Here is a 15,037-nt window from a genome sequence, read left to right as displayed (position 1 = left end):
CAGAGCTGTCCCCACAGGGCGAGCCGGCAGCTCTCTTCTCTCTCGCAGGGCCTGCTTGGGGAAGAGCCGTGCCCAGGGCGAGCACGGCAGCGGGGGAGACGCCGGCGCTTCCCCCTCCGAATCACAGAATCAGCTTGGGAAGGAGCTCTGGGGTCCTGAGCCCAAGCTGTGACAGCTTGGCAGCCGTGGCAGCTAGACCGGGGCGCTGAGTGCCACATCCAGTCTTTCCTTAAACTCCTCCAGGGACGGTGACTCCACCAGATCCCTGGACAGCCCGTTCCAGGCTGTGGCCTGGGCCAAAATACCCGTGTCAACCACACACTGAGAGACACATGGTCAAAGGGGAATGACAAATACTGCTATTCCAACCTACAATCATGTATTTTTTTTTTTTCCCTAAGGAAATGAGGGGATATTAAGCATTCTATTTCTCCTATGGCTAATGTTTAAAATTAAGCACCCCCAAAGAGGATAGACTTGGTAAGTTTCCCTAAAAGCAACAACCTGGCTGTTTTGCCCGGTTGTGTCTCTTGCCTTGAATGTGACAATTGCATGCTATTTTGCTGTGAGAAATAATCAGAGACCCTTGCTGCCATACCCGATGATATTGTTACATTTATTGCGGTGGAAACCTTATTCAGAAAGAGGAAAATGGCTCTGGAGCTAAGGAACTGGCTTCCTATGGAAAATTAAATTCCTTTATGACCTAGGCAAGGTCTCAGTTTTTCTTGTGGGAATAACAGCTTTACAAGGATGTTTTGACATTTTAAAGATTGATGTACTCAGATGCAAGCCTTTGGCTGTCGATAAATGAGGTTTGTGTAAGTACCTGAAGTTGCAGAAGCCCTGCCCTTAGAGTTACCACAAGAGCAGAGGTTCTGTATGTTCTCCATACTTGCTATGCCGCATGGCAGTCTCAATCTATGGGCTACATATGCCTTTCATCCCATTCTTCACCTATATCACACATGAAGTGCCTGCAGTACTGTGCCAGCTACCAGAGCTCTTCCCTGATGTGCTCCCCAATGCATGAAACCAAAGAATCACAGAATGGTTTGGGTTGGAAGGAGCCTTAAGGATCATCCACCATGGGCAGGGCTGTCCTCCACTGGACCAAGTGGCTCAGAGACCCACCCAGGCTGGCCTTGCTGGATCTCAGGTGTAATAAAATACCTGATGATCTCAGCCAAACAGAGTGGGAGCAAAACCCAGTGGAAGCTGAAGCTGTTACTATTCAGACTGGCAGTAAAGCAAAGAGTAATTGTCCCCTAAAACAACTGTGTGTGCTGATTCTTCAGTGCATATTTTAAAGCAACATTGGATATTTTTCTAGAAGTTATTGCTATTTGACTCATGGAAGTGCTGTGTACTGCTGAAAATCACACTTAGCAGCAGTGGAACAAGTTTTGATTTTCTGGAACAAAATGCAGTTTGATATGGTGAAGTCTCTAAACCTAGAAGGAATAATGTGGATCTACAAGCAGAGAAACTGCTTTCTGAAACATTTAGCTAAAAGATTGAGTTCAGTGAACAACAGCTGAATGCCAGAGGATATAGAAACGAAAAAAACTAATTTCATTCATGAATGTGCCAAGACAGGAATCAACGGTAATTGAAAGGTAATTTACATCCAGTAATTAGTATTTTAGACGAGCTATTAGGATGCTGCATATAATTCTACTATACATTTTGATAGGGACGTTGAAAATGGGATAGGCTGCATGAAGATGATCAATGGTTGAAAATGAGACATAGCTAAAGGGATTATTTGTTTAGCTTATTGGAAAGACTTTAAAGGTAATTGCAGTTTATAGCTTAGAAAATATTAGGAAGGTACTGAGTGGCTTTTTAATTTAATGGAAAAGAGATAACCATAATAAGAAGCGGTAGAGATATATTAAAGCCTCAGGAGTTCAAACTAGAAATGGTACACAAATTTCTGACAGTGAAAGTGGAAAGTTGCCTCCATTATTTATGCTTTCAAGTAAAAACCTCATCCAGTTATTTCTGCCGTTCCTTACATGCCATTTGTTGAACTCCTGTGTTGCTTTCTTCCTTTCATTCAAACTGTCCCTAGGTTGTTTTTCTTCTTTCCTAAATGGGATGCCAAATTTAGAACTCAGCAGCAATGAATGGAAGGGAATTGGAATGGAAAGGAATGCTCATTGCAGGGGGGTTTGTCTCGATGACCTTTAAAGGTCTCTTCTAACCCACAACTATTCTATGATTGTATGATTCTGATATGTGCCTGTCTCATCTTACAAGCAGTTTGAAGTTCCTTCCAATATTGCAATTAATGGCTAGGATGATTCCATTTCTGTTTGACAGAAAACTGACAAGGACTGATGGTGCACTGCAAGGCAGTCCAATTTTGTCTTATACAGTAGTATCACATCATTTCAAAACAGGTAAACCTCATACTGGGATGTCCAAAAATAGGATCTTAAGACAGAAAATAAACATTGCCAGGTTGTGAGAAAATGCTGCTCCAAAGAGCAAGAGAATTTTTGATCACTGCATGACCAGTAAAAATATTGAAGCAAAGCAGTTTCATATTTGGCAATAAGGAAAATTGCTTTCACAGTGATAAGAAAGTTGGGAATTAATTTCCCAGTGAAGTTGTAGTTTCCATGATTTGAGCTTGTAAATCAAAATTAAAGTAACTTTTTTGATCCTAATTCAGGTCATGAAAATTGATCAGATGACCTATTGAAGCCCTTTCCTCTTTTAGGATTCTATCATTAGTTCCATTGCACAAGAAATTAGTTCCATTGTAGTTTTCATGTACAGGGGGAAAAAAAGCAATAAAAGGTATAGAACCTACTGTTAAAATAGGAACAAATAAGTTTTTAATCACAGCAAAATGTCAAAGATTATTTCCGTTTTAGTGGCTGAATTCCCTTAAAAAAGCCATTATAGTTCACTGTTCTTTTTTGGGAGGATGGACTATTTTAAGAATAGAATAACAGACTCCAAGTTAGACATCATATGGCTATAGAACAAATCTAGGAAGAATCCTCTATTATGTTTTTATATTCAGCAAACTCTTATAGGTTGATCCTGACAAGTATTTGCTTATATTCAAATGCCAGCTGTTGTGATTTTGTGATACTACCCATAAATTTGCAACAAATCAGAATTTTCCTAGTTTTGAAAAGTCACGATTATGGAAGTATAATTCTTTATGATTTTTATTTTGAGGAAGTATTTCAACAGATAATCCCTAGCTCCTCTCCCCCTTGATTATCATCTTTTGTTGCCTTCAGTGGTACTGTTTTTCAGACTAATTAATATATTTTGATCTTTTCCAGATATTTAATTGAAATACTGTTTCACTATCTGTCTCAGTGAGCAAAGGATCGAAGTTCCACAACCTCCATGATTACATTGCTTAGCTATTACAAATGAAACGTTTACTTTGAATTATTTTTAAATCTGTGGAGTACAAACTTCAGTGATGTCTGTGTAAATTCTGAAAACAGTTCTCTTTCAGAGTTATATCATACTATGCACAAAGAAGAAAACAGGAAAGAAGCTAGATCTGTGACTATTGCTGTTTTCTATAAGCAGTGTCATTTAATTCCTTGCAAAGATGCTATTTCTAGCAGCATAGATATTCTTTTTCCCACAAAAAATGCTGCAGACAGGAAATGTTTTGGATAGTGTAAAAACATTTCCTGATAAACATTTTATCACAGCTTGATAACCATTTCCTGTTGGTAGGATTTGTTTTAACTATTGACATTTTGTTTGCTTTCTTGCTATAATTAACACACATATGGGATCTGGCTAAGTGTGCTCATCCTGGTAAACAAAGGTTTTGACAAGTCACACATTTAATTATAATGTCATACAAGATTTTATATTGTCCTTTTCCCTTCATTTCAATTTCATCTGGAGTAATAAATGGAAGGGCAATACACATTCAGCATTCTGGGAACGGGGAATTCCCAGAAGGGTGGAGGTTCCTCAATATTCCAAATAGAGCATTGTCTGCTGTGAGCTCAGTGGTTTCAGTAAGCTTCCAAAATAACTTTAGATGAGAATGTGGGACTTCATGTAGGATCTTGTTGTTTAATATAGACTTGGACTTGAACTGACCTGAGGAATACCAGAAGAAATTTGTCACTTTCTAGGCAGCTTTTAAATCTTGTCCTTTCAAGCTAATATTAAAAGAAGACTTCATTCAAGAATTGTGAAATGAATCACATTTTGTAGCTGCCAAAATATCTTTTCAGTCAGCAGAACCACTTTTGCCATTTCTGTATCTACTTTTGTGCTTCCTTTGTAAGTGGTAAGAGTATCACTTGCATGCAGCTCAGACTGGTTCTCAGTCACACAAAGATTGGAGGCATTTTTGGCTATGCCTCTGCTAAACTGCAGGTGGCCAGGACACAGCCTCTCTTCCTGCCTAGACACAGCCTAGCTCATGTCCATAATATTTAGTGCTGTATTCCCCTTAAGATCAGATTGGCCAAACAACACTACATATCAAATTGCCTGGAGCTCTCCTGTGCTGTTTCTCATCCCATGGCCTTATAACATAACTTGCTTATGTCTGCAAGGCTTTTTATCCAGTTCATTGTATTTGAAAGTGGCTTTTTATTGCCTATTGTTTACAAGTTTCACTTCCACAATTTTCTTTCCCATAGTTATTTTTTTAAAACAACCTAAATTTTTAGGTCACTTTAATGAAAGCATGTAATATTTGAGGGTGCAACACCTGCTGAGAGAGCATTGAGGGAGTCTGAGGCTATCGCAGAGGGCAGACTTGGAGCAGGGTTATCCACAAAGCCCATTGGGAATGGTGTTTAAGTGCACTACCCTTGAACTGTTCTAGCTGGCACAGGCCAAGTCTGCTAACCAGCAGCCTGGGTGATCAGGGCTCAAGTCATCAGGCATGAGGAGTTTATGCAGTCTAAGTAACATTTTGTCTTAAGCTTTATGTCTGTTGGAAAGGCCTGAGGAAGGAAGAATCTGGAGATCAAGGCTTTGGGAAAAACCTACATGCGTAGGGTTGAAAAAAAATTATTGGTTTGTTATCTATAACTAGTTTTGCATGGTCATCCTGAATGTATTCTTGGAAAAATATCCAAGGAAACAGAATCTGAAAGGTGGTTACAAAGAGTTGATCCCAATCATGCGCTGTGCTGACTGCACAATCTATTCAGGCATCTGAAAGAAGGTGACAATGTAATCTTATGTGTTACTCACTGAGGATGAGTGTAAAAATATGAAGTGTTTGTGGAACAGGAAAATGAACTCACAACCTCGATTTATAATTCCAAAAGGAAACAAAATTGGTTGCACTGAATCCAGTAATGGTGAGGCTAAAGTAGATTGATTTTCTATTATTGGACTCTAGCAATAAATAATAAGTAAAGCAAAGTGAATGCTATTTATGGACAGTGTATTGTATCCATTGTCATCATCTGCTCTCTGGGGAGCAGACATCTTAGCAGACATTGCCTTTGACCCTCATGAATAAAGCAGTTTCCTGCACTAAAAATGTAAAATTTATGGTAGCATGTATTTGATGAGGTGTAACATTTTTCACTAAATTGCCTTTAGTTGTGTAACTGTGTTGTTGAAAGACAAAGTAATTGCTAATTTTAAGCAAATGCTTTAGCATTGCTCTCAAATGTCTTTCTGGCAAGGAATGTACACAGTAGCCTTGTAAGAGGTAATGACTTATATCTCAGGTTTTGTGGGATTTATATTACTTAGTGCAAGCAATTTAAAAACAGCCTGCATTCTTTTTGTTGGAAATAATTTGCAAGTCACTCTATGGGCTGTTGAAAAGCTAAATAAAATCAAGTAATTGCTTTTTGGATATGTATTAGAAAGAATGTTATAGATGATAGAAGCATCTCATTTGATCAGAAGCCAAGAGCAGTGTTATATTATTGATGATTGCTATCAAAATGTGAACTTATAAAATTAATTGTCAGAAGAAGATTTTTTTTTTTCTTTTCAATGTACAGCATTAATCCTAATAGTTAAAAAAAAAAGTAGCTTTCCTCCTGCAATTCAAGTTTCAGAACTTTCCATTTTAAGATTCTGGAAGTGCTTAAACTTTGCATGAACAAGTCCAGGGAGAGCACTCATCTGAGATTGCTCATGAGGGTCTCCTGCTGAGAAATCTCTGAGCTCTGAATGTTCAAAGCCTAGGATAATATTTAAAGGAAGCTTCATATTTACTTACCCTGTTCTTTTCTAACTCACTGCCAGAGAACACATTTTGTTAGGAGGCCTGACCCTTTATGGCACTTTTCCCATTATGTGTCCTTATGTAGAGCGTGTTTAATTATGTGTCTAGCTTTTGACATTGCATAACACTGACATGCACTTTTTATTTCCTGTGAGGAAATGCTCAATGCTTTCTGGGATTGGAGTCTTTTTTTGTGTGTTTTGTTTTTGATGGAAGCATTGTTGCTGTTTGTTGATGTAAGGATTATTCTCTGTTAAGGTCGGAGGGACTGAAGATTTTGGACAAGTATAAGAAACTCCATGTATGACCAGCTGGGCAGCCAGGCATGCCCAAACCCACACTGAATCTAAAATGGAAGTGTCTTATATACGACTATACTAAAGCATACAGAAATTAATAGCTTTAAAAAGAAAGCATACTAAATGTTCTGTATAAATGTTTAGCAGCATTGTAGTATTATACCATATGCCCATTATGAAGTCTACTCCATATATAGATCTTGATACACTTAAAATGCTACACTGATCTATGACACAGCAGCTCTAAAGATGATTTACAGAGCACCACACATAAGGGAAAGAGATGATCATGTTTATTATACAGCAACATCAAAAATTAACTGAAAATTATAAATGAAGACAAATCAATTAAGCAACAAATCTGGGTCTACTTGAGGAAGTGATTATGTTTTGTTTTCCCCAAAGTGATGTGTAGCCATTAGTTCTTGAAATACATGGGGAAAAGGAAAATAAACAAGTTGCTCAGAGGAAAAAGCTGGAGCTATAAACTGGACACGGACAATTTGAGTTCTCAGCTTCATTTGAAATATTCCTGAAACACTTAATCTTTCCCAGTGACAGGAGTCTTTGGATCACCACAAGGTTTCAATGTTCTTTTTTGTAGCCTAGGAAATTGTTCACACTGTGCTTCACAGCTTTTTCATATGTTTCTCTAAGTGCAAGTCATGGTGTGTGACAATTCATCAGTCACCCTGTCAGTTTCTTTTCCAATGGAAAAATGAAGATGGTTCTGAAAAACATGATGGAAACTCTGCCATTCAGGGGAGCTTTTGCTTTTGAGAGAGAAGTTGGAAGAATAAAGAAGCCTTGCCAAAATGTCCTAATTCTAATGTCAAAAACCTCTAATCTAAGTAAAATCAATTTATTGGAGTAATAGATGTAAATAGTACTTTACAGTTTAGCAATGGATCAAAATAGTTAATCTCAAATTCTTGACTTGCATGGAAAATGAATTACACATCTTTTTTGTTCCACTTACCTTGTTTGTCTTTAAGGGCTATGGTTTTTCTCTTTTAGTGCTACACATTTTTACACCACATGTTCAACAGTATTCCTTCCCTTCTCCTCCTCAACCCTCTAACTTTCCTGTATTGTAGTCTTCAAATCTCACAAAAGGGGTGAAATTACTTCATTTGAATCTTGCCTCTGGTCTGGTCATTAAATGGCCAAAGCAGGGCTCTGACTACCCCACTGCAATACAAAACCCACTTGTTAAAACAATAGATGCAGAAGTCCAGGAAGCACTTCTGATATGTAAATCACATTCCTCAGTAGAGTGCTTAGCCCAGACCTGTAATTAAGCACCAAAGCAGAATTACCATTTCAGATGTCACTCCTCTTTGCTACTTCCTCTGGGTCTGGCCGTCATGCATAAGCACTGTGTGGTATAAACAAGTCTTGGGGTCAAGTTTGGGGCACATAACTCTCTTAGGCCAGTGTTCAAGTGATGGTCAATTCCACTTCTTTCAGTAGTAGAGGTCACATGGTTTTGTGCTCACCCACAACTTTACTTATGGTTATGGTGTTCTGTCATTCACTGTTTTGAGATAAAGACAGAAGAGTCCCAACTGGTCCTGACTATCCAAGAAATGTGTTGGAATTGGCATTCTCTGGAAGAACTCTAATCACCCTACGTTAAGTAACTTATTTTTCAAGATCTTGTAAGATCCTACAATGTTAAACATCCTTGCTCTGAACTGTTTCCTCTCTCTTCCTTTTCAAATCCAATACAGAGACTAAACTCTGTAAAATGCATTGACCAAAATCACAAAAGGTTTCAGGTGCAGCCAGGAATGTAAGCAGCAGAACTGTGGCCCACTTTAGCTGCCTCATCTAGCCAGTGCCACCGCGCTTTTCTGGGCACCATCCTTGTAGCAGATGGAAAGGATGTGAAAAGAAAGGCTCCCTTGGACAATGTCTACCAGCCAGGAGAGGCTGGTACTTTGTGTATTCAGCTAGAGAAACTCTCTAATGAGACCAGTTTCCTCTCTGAGGAGCGTTCTCTTTCCCCAGGTAAGGAGAATATTTGAATTTCAATAATTTCTGAAAGAGCACAAAAGCCTAGTTTCTCAAGGACTTGATTGTATTTCCCAAACTGAGTTCAAATGCCATTTCCAGACCTGTTTGCCTGTGCATCCAATGGCTTTCTCTCACCTGGCATCTGGGCCAATGCAGATTCCAGACCTGACCTGTGTGATTGCACCTGAGAGAAGGAGGTCTGACTGAGATCACTGTAGGCAGTACAGGAGACCTCTTTCCTGATGTCAGGAAGCCAGATTTTGTTCCTCTTTCGTGTGCATTGCTACTTTCCTTTTGGGATAAGATGGACCAAGCAAACCCAAAGAATCCCTGAAATGACCATCTGGAATGTGCCCAGCACACCAGTCTCTCCTTGTCCCTGTGAGTGCTGGTGAGGATGAAGAACAAAGGAGAACTACAGCCTTTCAAGAGGGCCAGTATCCAGCTGGGCTCACTTCCCCAGGACACTCATGTCTGAGACTGGGCAATAGGTTTTTGGCAGGTTTCATAACAATGTGGAATCAGGAACCAGCATTCCATCCATATCCCAGCTTCAGTACATAAGTTCTCCAAGTGAAGTGCTTGTCACTCCTTCCCATGCATCCTTAATGGAAGCACTACAGTTTTATGTTTTTGCTACAATAGTTGAACCAGCCAAGAGAATAAAACAAGATGCCATCAGCATTGCAGAATTTGCTAAGTAAACAAAAAAAAATCTAAGACGCCATCTATTTTGCCAAACAGATTTAAGGGAGCACATCAGTCACTCGACAGTAGACTTGCACTTAGCACATTTTAAAATTTTTTTAATCTAATTTGGAACTGCTTATCCATAAAAATTCAACAGCTGCCCCATACACACCTTTCAAAAAAACCCCTCACCTGAATTAGAAAAAAGGAATGTGCTGTTAATGGACACAGTAACATTGCAAGTTGTGATTGGTATTGTTGCTGTAAAAGAAAACTTTGCACTGGAATATCACGTATTAAGTATTATTCCAACCACATAAAAATTTCAAGTAAAAAGCATCTCTAAATCATTAATCAGATCCCCAAGATGCTGGGTGCCATTTGTTGCCAGATAATGACAACTCCTTAGAGTTGTGGCCCATCTAGCATTTTAGGGGATGTACATAGAATATGTTCAAGAATAAATTTGGATTAAGAGTCTTAGGCACAATGTATTTCTGGTACCTGATGCTCAAGGTTCAGGGGTGCACACCAAACCACAGCATCTCAGTCTTAAAAAAAATTCTGAAGATGTCTTTATATTTTTGCTGCAAAACCCAAAACTTCAAGCATTTCTTAAACCTCTCCCTGAACATCTACACTCCTCTCCTCCCAATTTAGGGCTGCTTATGCTTCCCATCTACCTTCCCTGACAGCAGGGCCAGTGTTCCTCCAGGAAACACCTTGGAGTGATTTGTCATTCATCTGTGTGTTCTTAGATGGTTTGGAGAGGTCAGGCACAGCAGGGCTGGTCTATAGGGCTGGCAAACACCTTGAGAACCCCCTGACAAAGCAGTATGTTTATCTCTGGACATACAGTTTAGGCCACCTCAGAAAACTTCCACAGGTTTTTTGTGAACAAACAGAAAGTCTGGTCTCAAGGCAATTCAAGTTTGCTTTTGAAGAGCAGTGCTGAATAATGAGGCAGGATGCAACTCCTCTCATTATTTTGGTGATGCTCACACTGGACTCCAAAGTGTTTTGCTATATCTCTCCCTGCACCCATCATATTTAACATAGCTTTGAATCACCCCAGTGCTTATCAGTTTGCAATACAAATGCAATTGCATGAGTGCTACTGGAGTTGTGTGGCTACAGGCAGCACAAATGAAACATGAGGGTACTTAGGTTGAATACTGAAGATTATTTTAATGCTTTGTGTTCAGACCATGAACAGGATTGTATAACCTCATTGCCAACATTTTCAAGATGATTTAGTGAGCAAGGAAGTACTTTAGGGCTTCCATTCAGTAGTTGTAGGATCACCTAACTTCAGGCATGACTGTGACATGAAGGGTGGCTACTCTGCAGCTGCAGGTGGTGCTCCAGTGTAGCATTCTACACTGTATACAGACACCATGGAGCAGCCAGCCAAGAGGAACAGTGCTGAATGTGGCTCAGTCCTACTTAATTGCATTCCTTATTGTCCTGACCTGTGTGTTATTTCTTCCAGATGGAGCCAGTCAGGTTGCTTCAGCCACAGAAAACAATAACTATCAGGAGAAATTGAAAGACAAGAAGTTATCATGAGCAAATTGCACTGAATCAACAAAGAAAACATCAGCTTTACTTAGAATGTGTAACCTGATGTCTGTGTTTGTCTTGTCTCTACCACAGCCTACATTTCAGCTCTTCTGACTACTTCCACAAAGGCAATTCCCAAAAAACCCTTTTGGCCAGTGGAGCCATGTACAGTTTTCTATAAAAGCATAAAGGAAGGAAGAATGAAACCCAGTGGTCTCTTTTACCTTGTAATGACAGCAAAGCAACCATAGAAGATAGTCCACATATCTCAGCCCTTCCTGGTAACCACCATTTAGTTTAAAAGTCCCCTGTGTTCCTCCCCTTAGAGAAATTGTTAGGGAGAAGGAAAATTTGCCCTCTGGTTCAATGCTTTAGTGTTGCCAGGACACAGGTCCATGCAAACAAACTTCAAGCTCTTTAGGGCTAAGCAGTAATTATCCGGCTTTGCCAGCTGACTGGTTGACTTGCTGCCAGGGGACTGAAGCAAGGCTGGAGACTTCTAAGCATATTGCCTGACAAGAGACAGAACATGCAGCAGGGATAAGGGCACAGATTAGCACGGTTCAGTGGACAGAAAAAGAAGCAAAATGGGGCTAAATGGGGTTTGGTCAAAGTAAAAAAAGTCACTGGGTGCAAGCTTCATATAGAGAATCCTGAGATGGAGCTATTCAAATTTCAAGAGAGGTTTCTCCCAGCTGCCGTTTGCCAAAAGTATTCCCTTAGTGCAGTTTTGTCCCCCACAGAGGCTTCATGTATAGAGAATTGTTCTTCAGAATCTCTTTCTTTGGCTTTTATTCCCCCTTAGTGAAATTTCTTTCTAAGACCTATGGTTACAATCCTATCTAAACCAGTTCTCTTTTATCCTCTACCCAATCTTACAAAAGAAAACTTTAACTTCTTCTACCTTTTTGAATCCATATGGCTAATCAAACCTGAAATTTAACTGAGAAAAATCAGTTACAGTGAAGCAAAAACCGAAACTAATACTGGTTTGCCTTTGTAAGTACTAAATTAAGGATGAAGCTTAACTTCAGTATCACAGCCTAAATTTCGGAATCTTTAAATCATATTTGAAGCTTCAGTTTGTTCATTGCTCTGCTTGAGCAACAGGAAACTTGACAGGATGGAGTTCTATTGAGCAAGATAATTAGGAATTAACATATGAACCAAAAAGTGCTGTTCAAATCTTAACCTTAATCTTCCCAGATCTTTATAAGCACCCATGAGTCCTTTCTAATCAGTGAGGAACAATGCCCATTTTGAAGGGTGATTTAGTTTACTTTAGATGTCTCCTGTAGGACAAGGTGAATTAAATCCTGGCAGTGGCTCTTTGTCACTGCTAATGTAGTTGGAATTTGGGATGGTGACTGGCACAGCAGTCCTTGTTTGATAGGGTAAATCCATCACTGGTACTAGGCTTCCTAGGAACGTGGCTGTTTACAAGGCATCAGCATGACCACCTGCTGAAATGCACTGAGATTTTGGGAAATATTTTGATACTTAGAACTTGAGGTTGTCTCTTTGGTGTTGCATGCAACACTGCAGTGAACTACAAATGATATCTGATGCTTTTGGCTGATTTTCAGCAGGACAAATAAATTTATGTCATACCTTTTTTACTCTGATCTGCACAAAGAATTAAAAATATCTGTTCTCTCACTCCATCAGGAAAAGCTGAACATAATCTTTGAACCCACAGGTTTGATTTTAAATTGATAACTTATCTAGGCATTTAAATTGCAGTTAAGATATTAAACAACATAATTTTAAAAAATCTTGATACCTGTTTAGAACATTGACATCAAAAATAAAAAGGCATTGGATATTATTAGTTTCACTATGTACTGGGTTACTTAAAATACAAATTGCTTTCTGAAAATTCCCAGGCCTAAATGTTTAATTATTGATATCTATTCTTGTCACTGACTAGCTCTCTCTTTTTTGGTCATGCTAATAATAATCCTAGTACTGTTTCTCTCTCTTCCTATTTCGTGGGTGCTCCTCACTGTCTAAATCTTTCCTGGAGTTTTAGACCAGCTTTTCTAAAAAAATAAAGTCCATGTGATCATTTGCTGATGTCTTCCCATCCTTCCCCTCAGCAAATGACTTCTACATTTCTTGTCCTGTTTCAACCAAATGAAACAGAGGGAGAGAGGTTTTCAGAATAATTACATCCTTCTAGACCTGTGAGCTAGGAAGAGGAAAGAGCTGGACAAAAAGCTCTGCTGATGGCAAACAAGCAGACCTCGGTCATGACACTGCTTTTGCCCCAGTATGCAGTTATTTTGGTGGTCCTTGGAGGACTCTTAGGGGGCTTGGGGGGAATTTGGGCTACTGTAGGATGAGCACTTAAGTGCACATAAAAGGAGTGGAACCAAATCAAGAAGTCTAATTTATCTATTACTTGTGTCTTTCATGAATCATGTTCTCTGATTTCCCTGCCTTTTTTTGTCCCCTGGTTTGTTTTTCTTTACTTTACCCTGTTTAAATGAACTGATAAGAGCTTTCTAAGCTTGTGCAAATATGCAAACAGACGGAAAACAGAGTCCATTTGACCTTGGTTCACTGCCTCAGAAGAAGCTTTTTCAGGGTGTTTTTAAGAAAAGTATGTAAAATTCCAGGAAAAGTGATCTGTGATCTCAAAGTTTTAACCTAAACTCCTTGAACTCAGAAGCAGGGCTGCTATTTCTGTGCCAGAGAATGACATACACTATGGATACACTGCAATTAGCTTTACATTTACTCACTACTTGTAGAAGCCTCAAATGGGATTGTGACCTCTGAGCTTGATGTTTTACAAATGCATGTGTGCAAGAGGCAGAATGAGATACAAACCAGAAGCAAAGAACATTCAATAAAGTTTTCTATGTAGATTAGACATGGCCAAGAACTTTTCAGCAAGGCGACAGTCAACACAAAATGCCAGCTATCTGAAATGAAAACTCCTTTTTGTACAAATGCATTTGTTTCAGTTTTGCCATCTGCATGTGATAGGAAGAACTCCTGGACTTGATCTGCCCTGTGCAGAAACCTGTTGCTGTCTGAAGAAACAAACCTCTCTGGAAGTTCAGATACTGGGTGATGAAGCTCAATCCTGAAACTCTTACCATGACCCCCTTCTCAGATGTCCTGCTCATGGAAGGATCCATGTGAGCCTGGTCATGGCAGCTTCTCCTTGGGGTGAGCTACCCACAGCCCTAAAATGGGCAGAGCAGCATCTGCACTCTGGGGCTTGGGCTCTAACTCTAACTGGGATCTCACTGTAAGAAAAAATTATCACTTTGTAAGGAGGAGGTCATGATGCATGCTCATGATTTTGTACTAACTGGATAATACCCTTAACCTTGTAAAGTTTTTAAGACTCTAGCACAGAAGAGCCTTTATCCCACCTTGGCTGTGAAAATTAGATGTTTTGAAATTCCTACTACATTACATCTTGAGGAAATTGAAAGAGAAATATAATATTAATAATTAATATGTTTTTTACTCCTTATCACATATAGGCCCTGAAATTTATCTCTTAAAAATCTGGTATGGGGATGGATTGGGTAATTTGCTGAGTAGCATAGACTCAAAGAAACATAGAATTACTTAGGTTGGAAAAGTCTTCTGAGAACATTGAGTCCAGCATTGCCAAGTCCATCACTAAATCATGTCCCCATGTGCCACACCTACACATCTTTTAAATATCTCCAAGGATGGTGACTGGGGTTGGTGGGATCAATACATCTTCCAGTAGAGTGCTACTGGATTTTGAAGCCTAAATACCTTTTTTCTATTGTTCTTTTCTAGGAGTACTTACAGTATTTTTAAATTTAAAAGCTTGCCTTTTCCCCAAAAAAATGGAAATAAGCTATTTTTTTTTTCTGACAGTCCAATAGATTGTAATTGCTTCACCCATCAGAGAATTTTATGTTTTGAACCACAAATTGTAAGGCAGATCACTGTGTTTGGACTGATGGACACCCAGACTTGCATTGAACCAAGGGAGATGGTGTGATAAATGAGTTTCTGACCTCAAAATTTACATCTGGGTTGGAAAAGAAAGTCTGAGGCAAAATTTGGAGAAGGAGTTAGTGTGGATTAGCCTGTTTAAAACAGAGGGAAGATTATGGAGCAAACTTCCTAGTTCAACTCCTCTTTGTGCTGGCAATTTTATTTCAAGGAGTGGCAGAATTATGTCCCACTCCCACAAAGTACAGCAGACATTGGCTGATTACTGCAAAGTAAGACAATCTGCAGACTAATTTTAGAT

Source organism: Oenanthe melanoleuca, chromosome 1 (assembly GCF_029582105.1).
Source record: "Oenanthe melanoleuca isolate GR-GAL-2019-014 chromosome 1, OMel1.0, whole genome shotgun sequence".
Lineage (NCBI taxonomy): Eukaryota > Metazoa > Chordata > Aves > Passeriformes > Muscicapidae > Oenanthe > Oenanthe melanoleuca.
Note: the sequence above shows the minus strand (reverse complement) of the source record.